This window comes from Microtus pennsylvanicus, chromosome X, assembly GCF_037038515.1.
Source record: "Microtus pennsylvanicus isolate mMicPen1 chromosome X, mMicPen1.hap1, whole genome shotgun sequence".
Lineage (NCBI taxonomy): Eukaryota > Metazoa > Chordata > Mammalia > Rodentia > Cricetidae > Microtus > Microtus pennsylvanicus.
Window position 1 is genome coordinate 90,852,226 of NC_134601.1, and position 7,057 is coordinate 90,859,282.

Sequence of the window (7,057 nt, forward strand, 5' to 3'; positions counted from 1 at the left end):
CTGCCTCTTCCCCGCCACCGCCTCCCATTTCCCTCCCCCTCCCCCAAGCAAGTCCCCCTCCCTCGTCAGCCCAAAGAGCAATCAGGGTTCCCTGCCCTGTGGGAAGTCCAAGGACCACCCACCTCCATCCAGGTCTAGTAAGGTGAGCATCCAAACTGCCTAGGCTCCCCCAAAGCCAGTACGTGCAGTAGGATCAAAAACCCATTGCCATTGTTCTTGAGTTCTCAGTAGTCCTCATTGTCTACTATGTTCAGTGAGTCCGGTTTTATCCCAGGCTTTTTCAGCCCCAGGCCAGCTGGCCTTGGTGAGTTCCCGATAGAACATCGCCATTGTCTCAGTGTGTACCTCGTCTTTCCAAAGTTCAGGAAAAGTAGTGCCATTTCAGACCTCTCCTAGAGGGAGGGGTGTGTGGTTGCCTTAGTATTCTGTCGCTCATGGTTATTTTAAAAACTGGATTTTTAAGAGTCTCTTGGTGTTTCACAACGGGGAGGGCCACCGTTTGTGGCATCCTATAGTTTTATAGTTTTACATTTTGTGTGTCTCTTCCTTTTTGGAAAAACCTACCTAGTATAAGCCACCGCATGCACAGACTGCCCAGTGAGTGGGTTGATTCTCCACAGCCCTTGGTGTAGTACAGAGTCCAGCCGTTACCATTCTCCCGCGTTGCTTTGACGCGGGATGTTTCTTTTGTACATTTTGGCTGCAGTATTGGTGGTAGAATATACTTTGATGGATCATCTCTACTTCTGTATTTATTTGTTACTAGACCTCAGCTACAGTCTTCTCCCCTCTACTCTCTGCCATAGGATGTACTGTATGTAGTCATGCACTTTGTATTAATATATAAGAAATCTACAGATCTGTTTTGTACTTTTTATACTGTTGGATACTTATAATAAAAACTTTTACTCTAGGGTATTGAATAAATTTAGTCTTACTAGAAAAAGAAAAGAAAATCAGGTCTGTTCAAACATAAAGAAGAAAAACATAATTAACCCATAATTCTAGTGGCTAAAGAAAACCAGCATGAGCATTTGGGTTATCTTCCATCTAAACTCCGATCTGAGAAAGTGATCTGCTGAACTGAAGGGCATCAAGGTCCCCTTCCATCATGACCTCACTCTATCTTCTTGCCAGTCCTCTGTGGTAGATAGTGGTCTTCAGCCTCATTTGACACTTAAAGAATTTGAGCCTCAAGAATTTAAAATGACTTTTTCCGAGATTATTCATGTGTGGTTGGCATCTCTTCTCATTTGATCAGTACTGCGGTTTGAACAGAGGGCCCTATATACCCTATGCATACTAAACTAGCTCTCAATCATTGAGCTACATCCCCAAGCCAAAGATGCATCTTTTGACTCCAATTCATATAGATGTTTCTCATCTATCATCACCTTTCCTGGGTTCTCTTTCAGAACCACTTTGTCAATATATCATGTGAGAGTCACACCTTGGCAATTTCTCCTTTACTTCCTTACTATCTATCTTTTTTTTCTTTTTTGACTTATTTTTCAAGACAGCGTTTCTCTGTGTAGCTTTGGAGTCTATCCTGGAATTCACTCTATAGACCAGGTTGGCCTCAAACTCACAGCGATCTGCCTGCCTCTGCCTCCCAAGTGCTGGAACTAAAGGCATGGGCCACCACCACCCAGCTACTTCTTTATTATCTTGCAGGCTAATTAAGAGCCAATGAAAATTTACCTTCTGTGTAGTCTCTTGTTTTTAGGTTCTCTAGAGTGCCCTGGAGTACCTGGAAGGGACTTCAGTTGTCGTGTCTGTGCTTAGGTACAGTTCCAGAATAATTTCTTCTTTTTGTATACCTATCAGTTTTACAGGAGACATAACCAGCAACGTTACAATTGGCTGGGATCTGGAGCCCCAGGAATGTCTACCTGTGTCCAAGCCTTCCTATACTGAGCTCATCCAAAATGATACAATTATTCTTGCAAGATTCAGATTAAATTTTAAAAGGGTTTATGGCTGGACTATATTTTGTAACAGTTTAGACATTTAGAAAAAGGAAATTTAAACATAATAGAAAAAGCAAATACGCATACAACAGCCATGTAAGGTGTAAGTGGGAGGATGAAATGTGGGGTAACTGGGAAAAATTTGTATGAGCTCTTAACCATTCTAACAGGTATAAGATGGGATCCCAAGGTAGTTTTAATTTACATTTCCCTGATGGCTAAGTAGGTTGGACATTTGTCCAGCTGCTTGAGATTCCTCTTTTGAGAATACTCTGTTTAGATCTGTGCCCCATTTTGTAAATGAATTTTTTTGGTTTGTTGATGCCTTAGTTTCTTGAGTTCTTTGTATATTTTGAATATTAGCCGTCTATCCCATGTGGAGTTTCTGGAAGTCTTTTTCCATTCTGTGGGCTGCTACTTGTCCTCTTGATGGTGTCCTTTGTCTCTCAGGAGCTTTTCAGTTTTGTGAGGTTTCATTTATTATTTGTTGATCTTAGTGTCAGTTATATGGGTATTCAATTTAGGAAATTTTCTCCTGTGCTGATTCATTCAATGCTATCCTGTACTTTCTTCTCTATCAGGTTCAATGTGTCTTGGCTTAATGTTGAAGTCTTTGATCAACATAGACTTTAGTTTTGTGCATGGTGATAAATATTAATCAATTTGAATTCTTCTACTTGCAGACATCCAGTTAGACCAGGACCATTTGTTGAAGATTCTTTCTTGTTTTCATTGTGTATTTCTGGCTTTTTAAAGCAAAAATCAAGTTTCCATAGGCATGTGGATTTATGTTTGTGATTTTGATTAAGTTCTATTTATCAGCATGTCTATTTTATGCCAATACCATGCAGTTTTTATTGCTATAGATATGTAGTATAGCTTTAAACGATGGATGTTGGTACCTCCAGAAGTTCTTTTATTGTTCAGGATTGTTTTTGCTATCCTAGGATGTTTTTGTTTTTGCATGTGAAATTGAGTATGGCACCTAAAAGGTATGTAAAGAATTGAGTAGAAATTTTGATTGGGATTGCATTGAATCTGCAGATTGCTTTAGGTAGGATGGCCATTTTTACTATGTTAATCCTTCCTATCCAAAAACACGGAATATTTTTCCATCTCTTGATATCTTCTTGAGTCTCCTTCTTTAAGAACTTAAAGTTTTAGTTATACAAGTCTTTCACTTGCTTGGTTAGGGTTACCCCAAAATATTTTATATTATTTGTGGCTATTGTAAAAGATATTGTTTCCCTGAAATCTTTCTTAGTCCATTTGCTTATAGGAGGGTTATTGTTTTTGTCTGTCTGCCTGTTTGTTTGTCTGTCTGTCTGTTTGCATCCAGCCACATCACTGGGAATATTTATCAGTTAATGGAGTTCTCTGGTGGAATTTTCGGTGTTGCTTATGTATACTAACATACCATCTGCAAATAATAGTACTCTAATTTCTTCCTTTCCAATTTGTATCCCCTTGATATCCTTCAGTTGTCTTACTGCTATAGCTAAAACTTAAAAGTGCTATATTGAATAGATATGGAAAGATTGAACAACCTTGCTTTGTTCCAGATTTTAGTGAAATTGATTTGAGTTCCTCTTCATTTAATTTGATGTTGTTTAGTAAATTGCCTTGATTATGTTTAAGTAGGTCCCTTATATCTCTAATCTCTCTAGGACATTTATCATAAAAGAGTGTTGGAATTTTCAAAGTGATGCGAGAGAATTGTCTGTGTTCTGTCAATCATGTTTTAAATAAATGCTGATTGGCCAGGCAGCAAGTATAGGTGGGTCAACCAGACAGGAAGTATAGGAGGGGCAATGAGAACAGGAGAATTCTAGGAAGGAGGAAGTCCGTTTCCTTGAGTCCTGCCCAGACCACTGGAGAAGCAGGATATGACCTGTTCTGCTGAAAAAGGTACCGAGCCATGTGGCTAACATAGATAAGAATAATGGGTTAACATAAGTTATAAGAGCTAATAAGAAGCCTATACTAATGAGCCAATCAGTTTATAACCTAATGCAGACTCTCTGTGTGATTTTTCTCTGGGACTAAATGGCTGGGGGACGGGGCAGGACAGAAACCCTAACAAGCCAGCCCTAATGTTACACAAAGGCCTTTTCTTGCATCTAATGAGATGATCATGTGTCATTTTTTTTTGTTTCAGTTTATCTAAATGGTGGGTTACATTCACTGATTTTCATATATTAAACCATCCTTGCATCTCTCTAGAATGAAGCCTACTTTGTCATGGTGGATGATTTTTAAAATATGTTCTTAGATTTGGTTTGCAAGAATTTGTTGAGTATTTTTGTATGTATGTTGATAAATGATAGTGGTCTATAACTTTTTTTTTATCTTGGTGTGGTTTGAGTTTCAGGGTGGCTGTGATCTCATAAAATTAATTTAACAATGTTCATTCTGTTTCTGTTTTGTGGAATAATTTGAGAAATATTGTCATTTAGTCTTCTTTGAAAATCTGGTAGAATTATGTGTAAAATATTCAGGCTCTGGGTGTTTTTCTTTTTGGTTTGAAGACCTTTAATGACTGGTTCTATTTTTTTAGGGGTAATTGGTCTGTTTATAGGGTAAAAGGGTCAGCCAACAAAACCAACCAATCCCTTGTGAGCACTCTGATTATGAACCCAAATACAGTGAAAGAAACACACCCTGGATTTGAAACCCAAGTCAGTTAAAGAAACACTTTGAACCATGAACTCAGAACCTAAGAAACACATCTTGACTCTGAAATGAGAGCCAAAGAAACATACTTTGGACTGGGAACAAGAGCCAGTGAAAGAAATATATGCCTTTGCCTGGAAAATAAAGAAAAGGAGCTTAAAAAGCAGGGCCAGTGAAAGAAACACACTTTGGCTCTGAAACCAGAGCCAACTGTGCCCCTGATCAACTAAACTAACCAATCCATGAGCTGGAAAACTAACGAATCCTTGAGCAGAAACTCATTTCCTTGAGAAAACTCAACATCTAAGAAGTCTTGCATAAAGTTCTTTGCCTGTACAGTTGCTGGTTGCCCTTTACCACCACAGCAGAGGCAATCACTCTCCTGGACTTCTACTTCTCAAGTAAATCTCTTTCTTAAAAGAATTTTGGGTGAAGAGCTTCTTTCCCTGGAGCAGAAAAGAACATTTGCTGGGATGTTCCCTTGGAGAGGGGGGCGGGGGGCTGAACATTAAAAAAAAAACAAAAATAACCTTTGCTGAGACATTCCCTTAGAGGGGCCTGAGCAGAAAAATACAGAAGACTACATCTGCTAGGAAACTCCCTTGGTAGTTGAGCAGAAAAGGTAACTTTTTGCCACAGTAGGGGATGATTGCTACATTTTGGCACTGGGCTTCTCCTTTAGAAGAGTTAAGCAGAAGAAGTAACATCCTGGACAGGAGCAGAGCAGAAAAAAAACCTGTAGCTCTGCTAGTTTGTTACCTTAGGGGAACTGAGCAAAGCTCTGATGTAGGATATTCTTCTGTACTCTGTAAATATGTTTTATTACCATTGGTTAATAAAGAAGCTGATTTAGCCAATAGACAGGCAGACTAAATTCAGAAGGGAAATCCAAGCAAAGAGAAAAGGAAAAAGAAAGTGGAGTCAAGGATGTGCCAGCAGCCTCTGGAGAAGCAAGATGTGAGTTAATAAGCCACAAGACTTGTGGTAAAATATAGAATAATAGAAATGGGTTGATTTAAGTTATAAGAGCTATTTAATAATAAGCATGAGCTAATAGGCCAAATAGTTGGCAATTAATATTAAACTTATAAATGGTTATTGATGTAGGAGGGTCTTCTGTTTTGTGTTGATATCATTATTTAAATAAAGAAACTTTTTTGGCCTTTCGATAGGACAGAAAATTAGGTAGGCAGAATAGACAGGACAGAAGGCTGGGAGAAAGAAGCAGAGTCAGGCAGGTGCCATGATTCTCCAGCCCCAGATGGATGTAATTTAGAATCTTGCCGGTAAGCCACAGTCTCATGGTGCTACACAGATTATTAAAAATGGGTTAATAAAGATGTGAGAGTTAGCCAATAAGAGGCTAGAACTAATGGGCCAGGCAGTGTTTAAATGAATACAATTTCTGTGTTATTATTTCCTGGGCTAAGCTAGCCATGCGGGAGCCAGGGAGGACAAAAAACAGGCCTGCTCGCCTCATCACTACAGGTTATTTTAAAAGTAGTTGTGGGACCCTGTGGGATGAGAAACCTGCAGCTAAAGAGCTCAGCTGTAATGGCTCACTCTAGGAGAGGAGGATTACGACATTCTGCAGGGAGACTACCCCACACTGCACCCCACACCTTCAGGTAAAGCCTGTCTTCTTGATAAGTCAGTATACTTTATCCAGCCTCCAGATCTGTCCAGCCTCCAGATCTGTTCAGCCTCCATATCTGTCCTATTGCAACTCCAGCCTCCAGAACTTACCTATTGAAGCTCCAGGTATAGCCTGATTTCCCAACAAACCAGTGTATCTTTCTCTCCAGAGCTGTTCTTTTGCATCTCCAGCCTTAAGAATTGTCCCTTCACAGTTCCAGAGTTGTATCACTCCATTACACTTTTAAGGTGTTTATCTAATCTAATCTTGTTCTAACTTTGATAAGTGGTATCTATCAAGAAAATTATCCATTTCTTTTAGATTCTTGTGGAGTAGAGGTTTATAAAGTATGACCTGATGACTCTTTGGATTTCCTTGATATCTATTTTTATATCTTCCCTTTTGTTTCTTACTTTTTTCATTTTTTATTTTATGTTTTTTTATTGAAAAAAATTCTGTCTCCTCCCCACCTCCCATTTCCCTCTTCCTCCTCCCACTCCTCTCACCCTCCCTCCACAACCTCTCCTTTCCCCCTCCCTCTCCAGTCCGAAGAGCAGTAAGGGTTCCCTGCCCTCTGGGAAGTCCAAGGTCCTCCCCCCTCCATCCAGGTCTAGGAAGGTGAACATCCAAAATGGCTAGGCTCCCACAAAGCCAGTTCATGCAGTAGGATCAAAACCCAGTGCCATTGTCCTTGGCTTCTCAGCAGCCCTCATTGTCCACCATGTTCAGAGAGTCTGGATTGATGACATGCTTTTTCAGTCCCACTCCAGCTGGCCTT